Source organism: Meleagris gallopavo, chromosome 1 (genome assembly GCF_000146605.3).
Source record: "Meleagris gallopavo isolate NT-WF06-2002-E0010 breed Aviagen turkey brand Nicholas breeding stock chromosome 1, Turkey_5.1, whole genome shotgun sequence".
NCBI classification, from domain to species: domain Eukaryota; kingdom Metazoa; phylum Chordata; class Aves; order Galliformes; family Phasianidae; genus Meleagris; species Meleagris gallopavo.
Window position 1 is genome coordinate 54,104,404 of NC_015011.2, and position 14,574 is coordinate 54,118,977.

The following is a 14,574-nucleotide window of genomic DNA, read 5'->3' on the forward strand; positions in this document are numbered from 1 at the left end:
TTTGTTTCTACCCTACACCAACCCCTCTTGAGCAATCACTGAGATTCATGTTGACATGGGGTGAAGTGGACTTGGAAATACAACATGGATTAATTTGGGGAGAGAAAAGTTAGTTTCCAGTATACCAGCTCTCACTCTCAGACTCCTGGTGCAGTGTGCCTCTTCAAGGAACACTAGCCTACGTTTTATGCATGTAAGGCAAAGCATTCTTGTGCTTCTTCACAAATTGCATACTGCATCCATAGGAAAGCCACCTCAAGACATTCAGCAAAATGGATTTAAGACATACATTGTATTATTTCCAACTCAATTCTCAATTTCCTGGGAGTAATTCGAGACTACTGAAGCATTCAGAGACAATAGGAGGAGACTGGTCTGCTCTGACCCAGTTTCAGCTTGTTTGTATCTCCACTGCAATGAACAGTTTTCAGAGCCAATTTAATAAAGCCATTGGACAGTCAGCTGGAGATACAAAACTGTAGTTTTGTTTGTAAATGCAAAGTGTTTTGCTAAAAAAAAGCGAAATTAACAGTTCCCTTTATTTGGTACTGATCAGTCCTACTCAAACGCATACAAATTTTGTGACAGGAAGCTCCCTGTAAAGACTTGAAAGCAACTGGTTACTAGTTTTGCCTAAAATGACATACCATTACAGAATAAATTAAGCAAGGCAATTTTTCTCAATTGTACAAATATTAGCTACTGAGATTTCAGAACAGAAAATACTAAATGTGACTTACACAGTTTTGTGTTGGTTTTTGCTTTGGGTTTTTGTTTCCAAACATGCAGAATAGTTAACATTAAGATAAGATATTTTAGAGCCTGAAGACAGTGCCAGATAGAAGATTTACTGTATAACCACACAAAACATTTGGGCATTTCAGTTAGACCCACAGACTTCTTATCCTCTCGTTGTGTAGATGCACACCATTCATATTTGCAAGGTTTTTCATTAGAAATGCACAGGGTTGAGATGAAACTGGATATACATACACTGGTTAGGTTCTTCTGTTAAAAACAAGCACTTAAACTTGAAAGATGGTATCATTTGCAATAACATCTGAATCAATTTTAAAGGTAATTGCTGCTTTCCTCGTTTCTCATTAAGCCAATCCTGGTGCTGCAAAATTGGCAACTTCTTCAAACCAGTTTGTTCCAGAAAAAGCTGCTCCTATCTAGTTGTGACAGCCTGCTGTTGCTAGTGGAGGGAGGGAGGTTAAACCAACGAACGAACAGTCCTCAAGGGAAAACCAGCACCCACTGCGAAAACAGAAACATTCCAAGCAACCACAAATCTAGCAGATGAGTTTATCAAAATCCAAATGCTCTATATGCCACCTTCTAAAATGTAAATAAGTGAAAAACAGACAAAGAATACTATCTGTAATCCCCCCTCTGGAAGAGTGTTACAGGCCAGTTTTTATGCTGCAGTGCATTGACTTTCTTGGAAAGCACTGCAGAGCTGAATTAAAATATTTCAGCTGCTCTGTGAAATGACTCATTGTTTTTGCCGTACATGCCCAAGCTTCGAACATTTCAGATATCACATACTGGACTTCATCTCATTGTAGAAGTGGACATCAGCCCTTGCAAATTTAAAATACCTTAGGAAATTCTGAATGGAGAGTTTACATTCACATCCAACGCTGCCCAATGCATTTTCTTCAACGTTGTAATTATAAGAAGCGTCATAATGGTAACAAAGGGAAATAGTGCTATTGCAGGATAGGCAGTATTTAAGTACTAGATTATTAACAAAAAACACCTCACTGCTTTGCAATGAACACGCTTAAATGATGCAGAAGCTTCCAGCAATTATGCCAATTTTCATTGCTGGCTGTGGTGAGCATTTCTTTCATCAAAATTAAAATACATTCCTTTCAGTTCTGAAATTGTCAAGTATTTCCAACTTGAATTCATTACGTACCTCCTAAATGTAAGTACACAAGATGAAGCTATAAGCGAGGATTTTTAATATTCTGTGACATTCTCCTATCATTTTCTCTGAGCAGCACAGCAGCTTAATAGTAACACGTTGAAAGAGGTTTCAATACAGTCGAGATAGATACATTCTACTGAAATATCTTTACTATTCAAAAAAGAAAACAATATTGGAATAAAAAATTGTTTTGCCAGAAAATGTAGTAAGGAGATAGATCACACACTGCAGTTGTGAGCATGCCACTGCTAGTAGTCATTCGCTTTTACAGAGAAATTTCATACAGTCTGATCTGATCTTTTAGATTTTTCATCTACTACTGGTTGACAGTTCAGTAGATGCACAACAATGCCTCTATTATCAGAGAGAATAGTTAGAAAGAAGGAGATATAAACAGATGATCATTTGGGAAGTTGAGAAAAGTCAAAGAAAGCCCTTTTTGAAGATGCTGAAGAAATTGGCTCTTTTAACCCTTTGTTGAAAAGATAAAGCTTTTACTCCATTACAGGACATAACTTATTCCATTCAGTTCCTCCATTTAGTCCCGACATTGATTTACTGTTTTAGAAAATACCATAATATTCTCATAAACTCTGAGCAGATATGTTTTTTAAAAAATAAGCCTAAAAATAACTTCGAAGAATTTGAACCAAATTAAGGGAACCAAGCTGAAAGCTGTACTGAGGACAACAATACATAAGTCTTCAGTCAGAGTACTTATAAGAATTGTCATCAAAAGCAAAAACACTAACACAATTCAGGATCTTCAGCAAGTTCATCTTACTTTCTCTTGAACGCTCAGATGAAACTATGCACTCCTTTCTTTCACAGCTTTCCTCCCATTCTCAACTGGATAAGATCGCCATCAAATAACAGGAAGCTGCTGATAAAGACTTGGGAGACCAGCCTCCCCGGCCCTCACTTTCTGAGCCAGTAGCCTACAGCAAGCAATTCAGGTGCCTGAACAGATGTAACCTAATCAAGGGGGAAGGATATCCTGCCTGGCTTCCAACTACTCTTCCAAAAGGAAACCAGCCTCCTGTGGATTGTGCAGTACATCTGCTGGTCTTGGTTTGAGTATTACAGAGATTCTAGAAATTCACAAGTGGCAGAAGTAACTCTAGTTTGGACAGCTGGACCTCACTCCGTCTGCTCTATTTCACGCTGCTTTGCTATTACAGCTTCTGCAGCCCATTTCAAATCACCACTACAAAAGGCTGCCACGAGGCATACAGAAGATAGCTCTGAACAAACTGCAGTCTGCAGATCAGAAACAAAACACAATTCAAATAACTTTAATTTCAAAATACAGAGCTATCAACTTAATTGCAGTGCTTGCTGCATCCAATAGTATTCTGCTAAACTGATAGCTGTTGCAAAGCTCTGCTCAGTTCAAAAACTCCTCAACACCTCTCCGTTGTTTCCTTCTTTACCACCGAAGCACAATGCCCAGGAAGCAGATTCCTAACAGAGAAAAAGAGGGATTTAATATGTACTTATCAATAAAGCCTGAGCATTTACAAAGGCACACTTCCAGTCTGCACTGGAATTAATGCTATTATGTAACGAGCACTGCCATTATTAACCTGGTAATCTTTTAAGGATTTCTAAATTAATTTAAAACAAAAAAAACAAAAAACTTGCTGTTGGCAGAGGCAGTGGAAAACACGAACAGTATCTGATGAAAATTCCCACTGACAGTTTGAGTTAATAAGAGTAAAAAAGAAGGTACTTTGCTACTTCCTGTTGTTACCATCAGGGAGGTATAAGAACTCAGTAGGAAGTCAGTATTGGAATAAAAAAGTAAACATTCAAGCCATTTATTTATTAAAGCAAAATGACTTTATGATTCCTAATTTCAGTCTATTCTGACTACTTCCCAAATTCAAAAGCTTTTTCATATTAAAGCTTGAATGTCACAAGCAGGATTTTTGCATCTATGACAAAGAAACTCTTAATAGCAGCACAGAAATAATACCAATTTACTATACCAGAGTAAGTCCATAAAGTTAAGCTTTGCACTTGAAAGAGGTATAAAGTTTCTTCAGAGTGTTGCCAACATTTTAATAACTTGGGTGAGATTCACCCATCTGTGTGTCAACTTACAAGAAGGACCCTTCATATTCAGTGTAGACCTGAGTAATGCACATAGTTAGGTCATGACTTGTCTCATCCTAAAAACAGGTGTCTACATACGGTCAAGTGAATTGGATCTTCGAAATGATCTACTTCTTTCAAATAATCACAAAATTACATTATCATTGGGGTTGGAAGGGACCTCTGGGGATCATCTAGTCCAACTCTGTTAAAGCAGGCTCACAAGCATACTAATACAGCCATCCACTGTGAAGCATCCAGTTGATTGGCAAGAATCCTTTGAAACTACAGAGGAAAATACTATGAGTATTTATTAAGCATTGCTTACCCAGATGCAGATGTACAGGGGAAAAAAAAAAATCAACTCAATCTAAGCTAATTTCTGTGTGCTCAGTGCCCCAAAGCACTGCTGTAAGGCTTCAGAAAACAAGGTGACCACCTTTTCCCATACCCTCATCACCTCAAAAGGATGAAGCTAAAAAGAACATGTGTACATCCAAAGGCTCATGCAGACTACAGTCTCCAAGAACCAGGATTCATTATGATGCACCATTGCTCCTGCTACTTGGATAGTGCATTGATATGAAAGTTAATGAAAGAACTAATAAAAGTGATCCCTTCTGAGTCAAAGAGGCACTCTTGATTGATCAAGGAGGACCAGCAGTGACTTCAGAGCCCGTGGTACTACTTGTGGTCTTGTTTCATACCTCCTGATATCCTCTCTTGGTGCAATCTGCCATGCAGAACTGAAGCATAAACTAAACTCTGCGCTGACACATGTTAACATCTATTGCCATTACAGAAATCTAGCCTTTGTATTGTTCCCTCTGGACTAAGAACAAAGCTTAGGGAAATTAATCTCCTACTATAAGTGGCCTTCACAAACATCACCTACCTACTCTTTAATCACCTGATCTATTTCCACCTTCTAATGCAGTGTTGCCTGATAGGAATGATCATCTATTAGTTTAAACAACAAAGTTCTGGAAATAAGACGTTTTGCCTCCAAAACCAGTTTGGGAATGAACAATGATATGTAAACTACTACTCCTGTTTTTTAGGGAATATTCACAAGAGTTCCACCGCAGTTTTGTGATCCTTAACCTACTTGGCAGGAATAATGACAAATGAACAAAATACTTTACAAAGCAGAACAGCTATTCTGTTAAAGATCTGAAGTCAGATATCGTACAAATTATAGCACCTGTACTGTATTCTCAATAATTTAAATCAGTAGAAAGGCAGCCAAATAAAAGCCTTATTAAATCTAGTCTCATCTGAATGGAACTGGGAACAAGGAAAAACAAAAATAAAAAACACAAGAAATACCAACAAATTGGAACACAACACAATCCTAAGTGTTGCTAAATGAGCTTTAAAAGGATGTTGGATTAAGCATTTGAAGAATCTTAAAGAAACTTCTGAAAGTACCTAGAGCACATGGAGCTCTTGCACAAGAGGTGAAACGGTAGGAAGAGCACAGTCAGTTCAAGCCATTTGGAATGCCTACAGTGAAAGTCTTCCCCATGTTACCAAAAGAGCTCCTAGAATAATTATTTCTAGAACTTCACATATACATAGATTTTTATTTTTATTTATTTATTTGAGATAACACTCCGGTAAGTTTTAAAGCTAATCCATTTTTCACTTCTTGCATAGAGAAGGGACTTAAGAAAAGTTAAAGAGAACTTCTCAAAAGAAAAAAAGTTTCTTTAACACTTGATTGAACTACTCAGTTCAAGCAGGGTGTTGATTCAAAGAACAGCTTTCTAGCCAACGGGTTATAACCCTCATGGTCCCACTAATGGAAGCAGAAAAGTAGCTAAGGCCAAGCACTCCGCAGTTGGTATGGCCAACAGTTCATAGGCATGAGTGAGAACAATAGCTACTAATACACGTTGAAAGACCCCCTGAAGTAAGGGATTAAACTACTGAGGGCTAAAATTCAATTGCTTAAGCAAGCAAAGGTGTTCCTGGAACCAGGATTCAGAACACAGCAAAGCACTATATCTGCCTTTGAAGTGTGCTACCTCCAGGCTTCCAGGATATTCAGTGAACACATTACCAATTACCAATTGGTCTTGCTATTAGATACTACATATTGTGACGCAGCTGTATGCTCTTTTGGCAAAGCTTGTCTGCTAAACAGGCCATCTTTATCTCAGCTGACCCATTGCCCACTACAAAGATGATTCATTCAAAGCCCAGTATAGATAGATATGCATACGCATATACATATTTCATATCACACTTTTGCTGTTTAGGCTGATCTTGCACCCTATTCATTTCCAGGATTGGACCTGTCAGCACTGGACTGTACCTTATCTTTAAAATCACAATCTTACTCCCACTTCCATAATGCCCAATTCTCCTGCCCCAGCAGTTCTACAGCTTACTGCTTTTCCTTCTTCCACCCTACTCACTCCCCAGCTGACAGCAGTCCCTAACCAGCATTAGTGTTGCAAGTACTGGTACTGCAATTTAGCAGCAGTGTCACCTGAACTTCTGTTGGATTGGCTCGCAGCATTGCTTCAACATCAACCCTGCATATCCTTAGCCACAGTGGCTCACTAATAGATGTCCAGAAGTGAATGAGGAGGATAAAATGAACTTTTAAGTTTATTACATGCTTTCTGAACTAAAGTAGGCATTCTAGAAAATGTAAATGGTTTTTCCAAGCTCGCAAATATCTAAAAACAGTCCTGTTTCTTACTGACTGTGTACAGTACAGAGATGTGTTTCGGCTCACTGGGAAAAACATACAGCCTTCTCAAATTAAGTAAGCCTTTAAATTTCAAATAGTATTTCAGCTACTGTTGAATTTTATTTAAATAGTACTAGATTCACCTAAGAGACCAGGCAGAAAGTGGAACACACCATTAAAAAGGCGAAGTAGCGAGGTGCCACTCACTCACTACCAGAAGTGGAAGTCTTCCTACAACCATGGAACAAATGGCTCAGCTCTCTTGTCCGTGCACTCCTGCTTAAGGAGAGTTCAGCTCTGGAGTTGCAGAGTTCTGTTTTTGAAATGAAGATGTGCCCGTGATCAAAGTCCAGAGAAACGAGGGCCCCAGAATCCAGGAGTGCAGTTCCAACTGCTGAACTCTGCTCACTGGCTTTTTCCAAAGCTCCCTGAGAAACAACATCACCCCCAAACTAACAAAAACTACACAGTTGGTCTATCATCAATCCTCTATCACATTAACAATGTATGTGTGGCAACATAGTCTCCTCACATAAAATCTTCAAATAATTGTTTACATGAATCCCCATTCTCCATTACTTTACACAACTATTTCCTGCTTTGATGAGAAACATTTGTTTTATACTCTCTTCCCATCCTTTAGAAAAAGGAGTTTAAGTAGAAATTCAGTCAGCTCAGCTGTAAGAGTGAGGTTCAAAGGGTACAACATGTAATGGGATATTAGTGGGAAGGTTCAATCTCTACTGCATCCCATAAGCATCTGCCTCTGGTGTCACAGGCCAACGTGATAAAATGGGAGAGCAGTTTTTGTATTTTAAGCAGTAAATGACTCCACAGCTAACTAATTGTTGAGGTAAATTTCAACAGCATCGTTGGGACGTTTTTATGACCTTTAAATTAGCCAAAGAGACACACACACACACACATACACACAAAAGCACATTTAAGTTGTTACAGCAGATGAAATTTAAGAGGCAATAAATCCATTAAAAGTTTTTAATAAGCAAATGTTCTGCTTTAAGTACTATGGGAAACATCAGTAGGAAACTACTCAAGGGAATAACACCAAGTATTTTCACTCCAGATCACAAAAAGCTGGCAGAAATCACATTTCCATTTGCTTTCCCTGAACTGACAGCGGATGCAACAACTCCCTGCTCCCCTAGTTCATCCAAATCCACAGACAGCAGTTCCTTCCACAATCACAGAATCACAGAATTGTAGGGGTTGGAAGGGACCTCTAGAGATCATCGAGACCAACCCCCCTGCCAAAGCAGATTCCCTACACCAGGTCGCACAGGTAGGCGTCCAGGCGAGACTTGAATATCTCCAGAGAAGGAGACTCCACAACCTCCCTGGGCAGCCTGTTCCAGTGCTCCGTCACCCTCACCGTGAAGAAGTTCTTACGGACATTTGTGCGAAACTTCCTATGCTCCAGTTTATGTCCGTTTCCCCTTGTTCTGTCTCCACGTACCACTGAAAAGAGACTGGCCTCACCACTATGGCCGCCACACCTCAGATATTTATAAACCTGGATCAGGTCCCCTCTCAGTCATCTTTTCTCAAGGCTAAACGGACCCAGTTCACTTAGCCTTTCTTCATAGGGGAGATGCTCCAGGCCCTTCACCATCTTTGTAAACAACACTGGAGCAGACTTGGTTCACCCCTACACTGCAAGAAGGAAAGCTGGTAATCAGAACCTACATAGAGGAACTGCCTTTTAACATAACTGTGATCTCAGAAATGACACAATCTTTGGGTTGTTCCCTCCTTCCCAGCACATTACTCTGTATTTTCAGAGGGAATGCCAGCTGCATTGTCAAACCCACTTCATTTAACAGCGCTGATAACCACAGCCTGAGCAGCTACTAGAACTCTACATTTTGACTTCTTTTTCCATTAATTACACAGTAACCAAATCTTCGTTAACGTTAAGAAATGATGGTATTATTCATAATTCAGCTGGATCATAGGTTCAGCACATACGCTACGGGACCCAAATTCAAAATATAGTCACATTGAAACTCACTTTGAAATTCAATTGGTTTTGGTTTTTCCCCTGCCTCATTTTTAGATTAGGCATAACAGGGAAAATACCAGCCTCACAAGTTTACTAGTGATGGGAAATTCCACTCAATAGCATGGAAATTCTTTATAGAGCATTTTAATACAAGCTTGACACCACTGGCTTTTCCTGCACAGAAGAATGTCTTCTTTAACAATACTACGTTCAGAAGAGTTTCCATGAAATTTCTTCCTTACATGTAACAAGCTGGTTAAAGTGGAGTGAACGAGGCCATTCTATAGCATATATGCAAGTCAGCAGGCCAACTCAAAAGCCCTCTGCACAACCTGCCAGCTCTTCAGTACACTTCTGTAAAGAATAAACTGAACAGAATTAGGTTTGTCCCTGACGATTTAAACCTTCATAAAAATAAAAAAAAGTGTCTCAAATGGGACTATTCAGAACTTTAGATGACTTCCAACTCCACTGGAGTGGCTACACCGCTACAGAGGTTTTGATACTCCTCTGATGTTTCTGGTGGTTTCAGTGTTCCTGCCACCCACTTGATAGTTGTGGAAAAAAAAGCAAGAATGTAAATGCATGTCTATAATATACGTTCTTTTTGAAAATACTTACTCCTAAATCTCCTTAATTTTGTTACAGGTTAAAGAATTTATTTCCTGATGGTGCTACAATGGAAGTAACACTTGTGAAAGGATGCATAGAGGCAACCACATATGTGTATGTATGTGGGAGTGTGTGTATATATAAATAAAATATGTATTCTCTGTAGCACTGAAGATGGAAAGAATTCACTTTAATCAAGCAGCAATATGTGAGATGAAATGGAAATAAACATATGTAGCAGGCAGATCAAAAACATCTTAAGTCTTCGTAGACTATCAAGAGCTGGAAGAACAATAGAGCTTCACCGTAAGAAAGCTCAAGTGAAGCTATTATGTCCTTCAAACTCACTAATAAGGACCCTAACTATCAAACCTAAAAAGGGAAAAAATCATGTTACATATAGAAAAATAAGAAAATTTAAGATATTTCAAAAGCCATGTTTTCACGATAAAATGAAGTGATGGCATCTCGAAGTCCAGATGACAGCAGATGCCAAGATCAGCTGAGAGTCTGAGGATTTAAAGCTATCCAGAGAAAGACTGAGCATGGCACGTATAAGAACATAGGATGCCATCTGCATACATGATGGGATATCCAGGGTTAGGTCTTCCACACCTCACAGACCTCCAACTTGTATTGGTAGCTAAGAATTTCTAGGCATTAATCAGCTAAAATACAAAACATGAACAACACTGAAATCCTTGTTTACTAACTGAAGTATTTATTCCTTAATTAAGAGCAAGCATTGAACGTATTTGAGTTGTTAGTCTGGATGCTCCTCAAGAATTTATATCCTGGGAGTGCCCAAGCATTACACGCTTTAACAGCTTCATACAGATTAGTTTGCTAGTTGATTTGTCTACAGATAAGGCAAAGAAGAAACGCTCCCCTCTATTATTCTAGTTATTGACACTAGTCAGATTTAATTTGTACGATTTAATAACTGCGTAAAATTTCACTATGCATTTCCATGCACAAGTTCTTCTACACATTAGGTCTTGATTTTTTTTTTTTTGTAGAGGCTGAGCAAACAACAAGGAACAAACACAAAAACGTATTTACAGCATGAAGCAAAATTAATGGGCTTAAAAAGAAACAATCTCAACCTAACTTTGTGGTTATTAAGGACCTCTGAGGGAATTTGGAAGAAAGCATCCTTGTCTCAGGGATTGTTCAGCAGGACCTGCCCAAGGCTATGATCAAGCCAACAAGAGGAACTCGTCTGGTTGAGTGACCAGAAAGAATCTGCTCTCCATTAACATTGGCAGGTCACGCTGACTTCTGCGGTTGTTTTATATTAAGTGACCACCATGCAGTCAGTATGCATGCTCAACAGCCTGCCAGGTGATGGCAGGCATGTGATTATCGCATGATCTGCAATCACCCAGTGGCAGATCACCCAATGGAGGAGCACATGCCATTGCCCCAACGAAAGGTACACAAGAGCAGAACAAAGAGCACAAAAACCCAAGGAGTTCAGAGGTAGAACAGGTAGTCTCTCTCCACCCAACCCAGCCGTTAAGGTCAACAAGATGTCACTGATCAGCCCGCAGCCCCCTAGGGGCTATCAGGACATTGCTGGATCCATGGTACTGACTATCACCAATTCATGACCCCTTCACTAGAATTCCTCTCTTCACTATTGCTAACTTCCCCATCTTCCCCACATTCCTTAACTCTTCAGAGCTTGTAATAATCTAGTTGGTTAACATCTGACCATGCTTATGTCTTTATCATGCTCCAGGTATGTGTATGCGTGTGTGTATCAAATCATCTTCTCTAACAACTGGAGTGAGACAACCTCTCACACAAAAAGTTCCACAGAAGCCCAGTGGTGTTCAGATACTCCATTATGAACGCTCTACTACTTGGCCAGTCATTAAGCACCACTCAGCACAAAATTTGGGTAAATGGTGGATTCCTAATCACAGCTTCCTTGTATACGCTGATTATTATTTGCACCATCAAACAATGAAGAAGGGCCATTTGAGAAACAAAAGGGAAACGTACAAGAAGTTAGCCAAGACACATAACAGCAGACAAGCATCACATTTGCAGACTCACTCTTGCAGCATTCCTCGTGGTTCATGTTTGTGCCCAGCAGCCTGTCATTTGGCAGCGCAACCACAAAATACATCAACTACATCAAATAAGTTGCCAGTGGCAATTCAGAAAGCAAGCCATGAGTTTTCTGGTGCTAATATCCCTGAAATCACACAGCTGTCTTTGCAACACCCTATACCTCAGAAATACCAGAGACCAGAAACTCCCAAGTATTCTTTTCTATAGAAAAAGAATATTTTATTGCAAAACAGAATGCATGTGACAATACAGAGCATACCTATGCTGCAGATGGCCTCACCACCAGGCTACCTCTGTGGGAGGAATACCGACTAATACATACCATAGGAAACCCCCTTGGGACTTGACACCTGGCATTGTCACTGTCCACACTGACCTGTACCGCTGTCCACACTGACCTGTGCATCAAGTGTGCAACACCACAGCTCTCAATTCACTCAAGATTCTCAGGTTTGAAAGATTTTTCACAGCACGCCCTTGTTAGCTGTTAATAACTTCGCAGGGAGTGAGCCAACAATCTCCCAGGTTGTCTTCCAAGACAAGTTTTAGTAAAGCAAAAGAGTGTTTTTGCTTGGAAGTGGTGTACTGAAGACAAAACGCTGATGAATAGGAGCCCACACATCCAAACTATACTAGAAAACCGGTTTGTTTTTAGCTCCCAGTTTCTCAGTTAATGTGGATATTAGCACAGCACGACGCGCCTTCCCAGAGCTGGTGCACTGAGGCATTTGTCAAATCAGAGCCTTTCCTTTGTTCAAGCCTGACTCCCTCCTGCCAGTCTTTCTCCAGGCATCTTTTTGTGCCTGGTACTACTCGCACACGTGCATAAGCAGCCTTTCTGTTTACCTTTCAGGAGTTTTTCATAGTTTGTTATTCTACTGTGGCTCTTACATTGGACATTGCTTCTAGCGAACAGCTTCCTTGCTGCTTATTTCTTCAGTGTAGTCACAGTATGTTATAATTTACATAACGTGAGGAATTTATCATCCAGCTTTCTAAGCTTATACTCTTCTGTTTATTACTTCAGATCACTTTGCATACACATTTTGTGCAACATATTACTGGAGGTGACAAATTTACACTGTTTTGTCCCTTCTTCTGTCTTCTGAGAATCCAGGACTCCCTTCCACCATAACACATTATTCCTCACCATAATCAGCTTTATAAGGTGACACTATTTTTTCAGAACGTAAAATAAATTTACAACTGCTTTACATCAGTTGGAAAACAAAGCAGCCAATGCACATGTAATTAACTAGTATACATTCACTTTAATGTAGCCAAAACAGCAACAAGACCTAAGGAATGTGACAAAGACTGCAAGATCCATATAGGTTTCTTTTTCCCATTGGACAACTAACAGTAGTGTGGAAGCACACAAAGAACTAGAAAGTAGGATAAAAATTGGTTTGGCTGTATACTTGAAGAACAGAGAGAAGTATGCATTGGGTTATTCATTCGCACAGAACCAACTCACATAATCAAAGAGTAAATGGAGGTATCAGTTCACTGCTGCTATGATTCATTGTTTTAGCTGTCCTTTGTCCTCCTGCAAACAGACATTTGAACGGCACTTGTCTTTTCATTCTTAAGATGCAGCTCATTTTATGCTCAACGACATACTTTATTTTCTGCTATATTTAAGCATAACATCTGGGAATTGAGCTATGCTGTTCATGACCTCAAAACTCCTAAGAAGATTACACGTTCCCACAACTTATGTTGTAACTCCTGAGCTGGCAGCATCTCTGCCCCCATTTCTCATTTCCAAGTCCCATCTTGAAATATTCCATCATCCACCAAAGTCTGAGCTTTTCACATTCCTCCTATGCAGGAGTTCATGGCTCTGCTCTGAGATGTATGAGCAACGGCACCTTCTGTATCCAACAAGTTTAAATACACCAGCTTTGAGTCTCACCGACTTTCCCCATTCTGGAAGTTCTGATGAGACAGCCTGACTCCTACCTAAATTAAATGTTAAAATTAAAGGCTGCATGAACATACTAACGCAGACATCCACGTCGAGGAAGAGGCTCAGCACACCCTGCTAACAAACACCCCAGGCCTGACTTTCTCAGGTAAGCCCAAGCAAGGCTCCAATTGTTTCAAGTATTCAGAGAGAAGGTTTTCTTTTGTATACAACCGGAAAAGGTTCAAGCTGTACTCCATTGAATCAGATGTGCTGGCGGGATAGTAGAGACAGAAGCCACTGTCCCCTTAATACAGGTACTTAAGAAGACAATAGCCAATACTTGCTCAATAACGGCCAGTCTGGAGTTCCTGCTGCCTTCTGCAGGTAGAATTTTCTACTCGAGCTCACAGTGCGTATCCTAAAAAGCACAGCCACATCTATCCTAGTAACTCCTATCATGAAAACCGAGCTTCTTTATGTCTCCCCTCGCACGCAGCATTCTCCAGGACCTTCCCCGTTCTCACCAGAGGACGCTTGCGGGTACCATCCCTAGGATACAGCCGCAGGTCCTCAAGCATTTCAAACGCACTTGTAACACGAGCTCCCATACCGGGAGGGGAGCTCCCCAAAACTTACTCCCTGCCCACTGAGACACGAAACAAGTTTCCTAAGGCCGAGGGGAGCCGCTCGCGGCGCTGTGCGGACAGGTACCACACCGCCGCCCGGCGGAGCGCGGCGCAACGAGGATGACACCCGCAGGACTTCCCCGGGCCGAGGTGGGAAATTCGAACGAAAGAAAGGAACGCCGACCCCGCCCCACCCCCCTCGCCGCTCCCTCCCCGCCCACCATGCTCCCCTCGCGACACCCCGCCTATCGCGACACGCGCGTCCCCAGCGGCCTTACCTGGCGTGCAGTGCAGGGGCGAGGGGTCGGGCGAGGCGGGGGGAGGCGGCGGCTCCTTAGTTGGGGCGGAGGGAGGCAGCATGAGGTAGCGGTCGGGCTGCGGCAGGCAGCGCTGGCACACGGAGTGGAGGCAGGGCAGCAGCTTGGGCTGCCGGCTCTGGATGGGCTGCCCGCACACGCCGCAAGTGTCCAACAGGTTGAGCGGGGCCGCCTCCCCGCCTCGCTCCGCCGGGCCCTGGCGACTCTCGGCCTCGTTCTCCCCGCTCAGCGCCGCCGCTCCCGTCCGATCTACCGGGCACGGCCC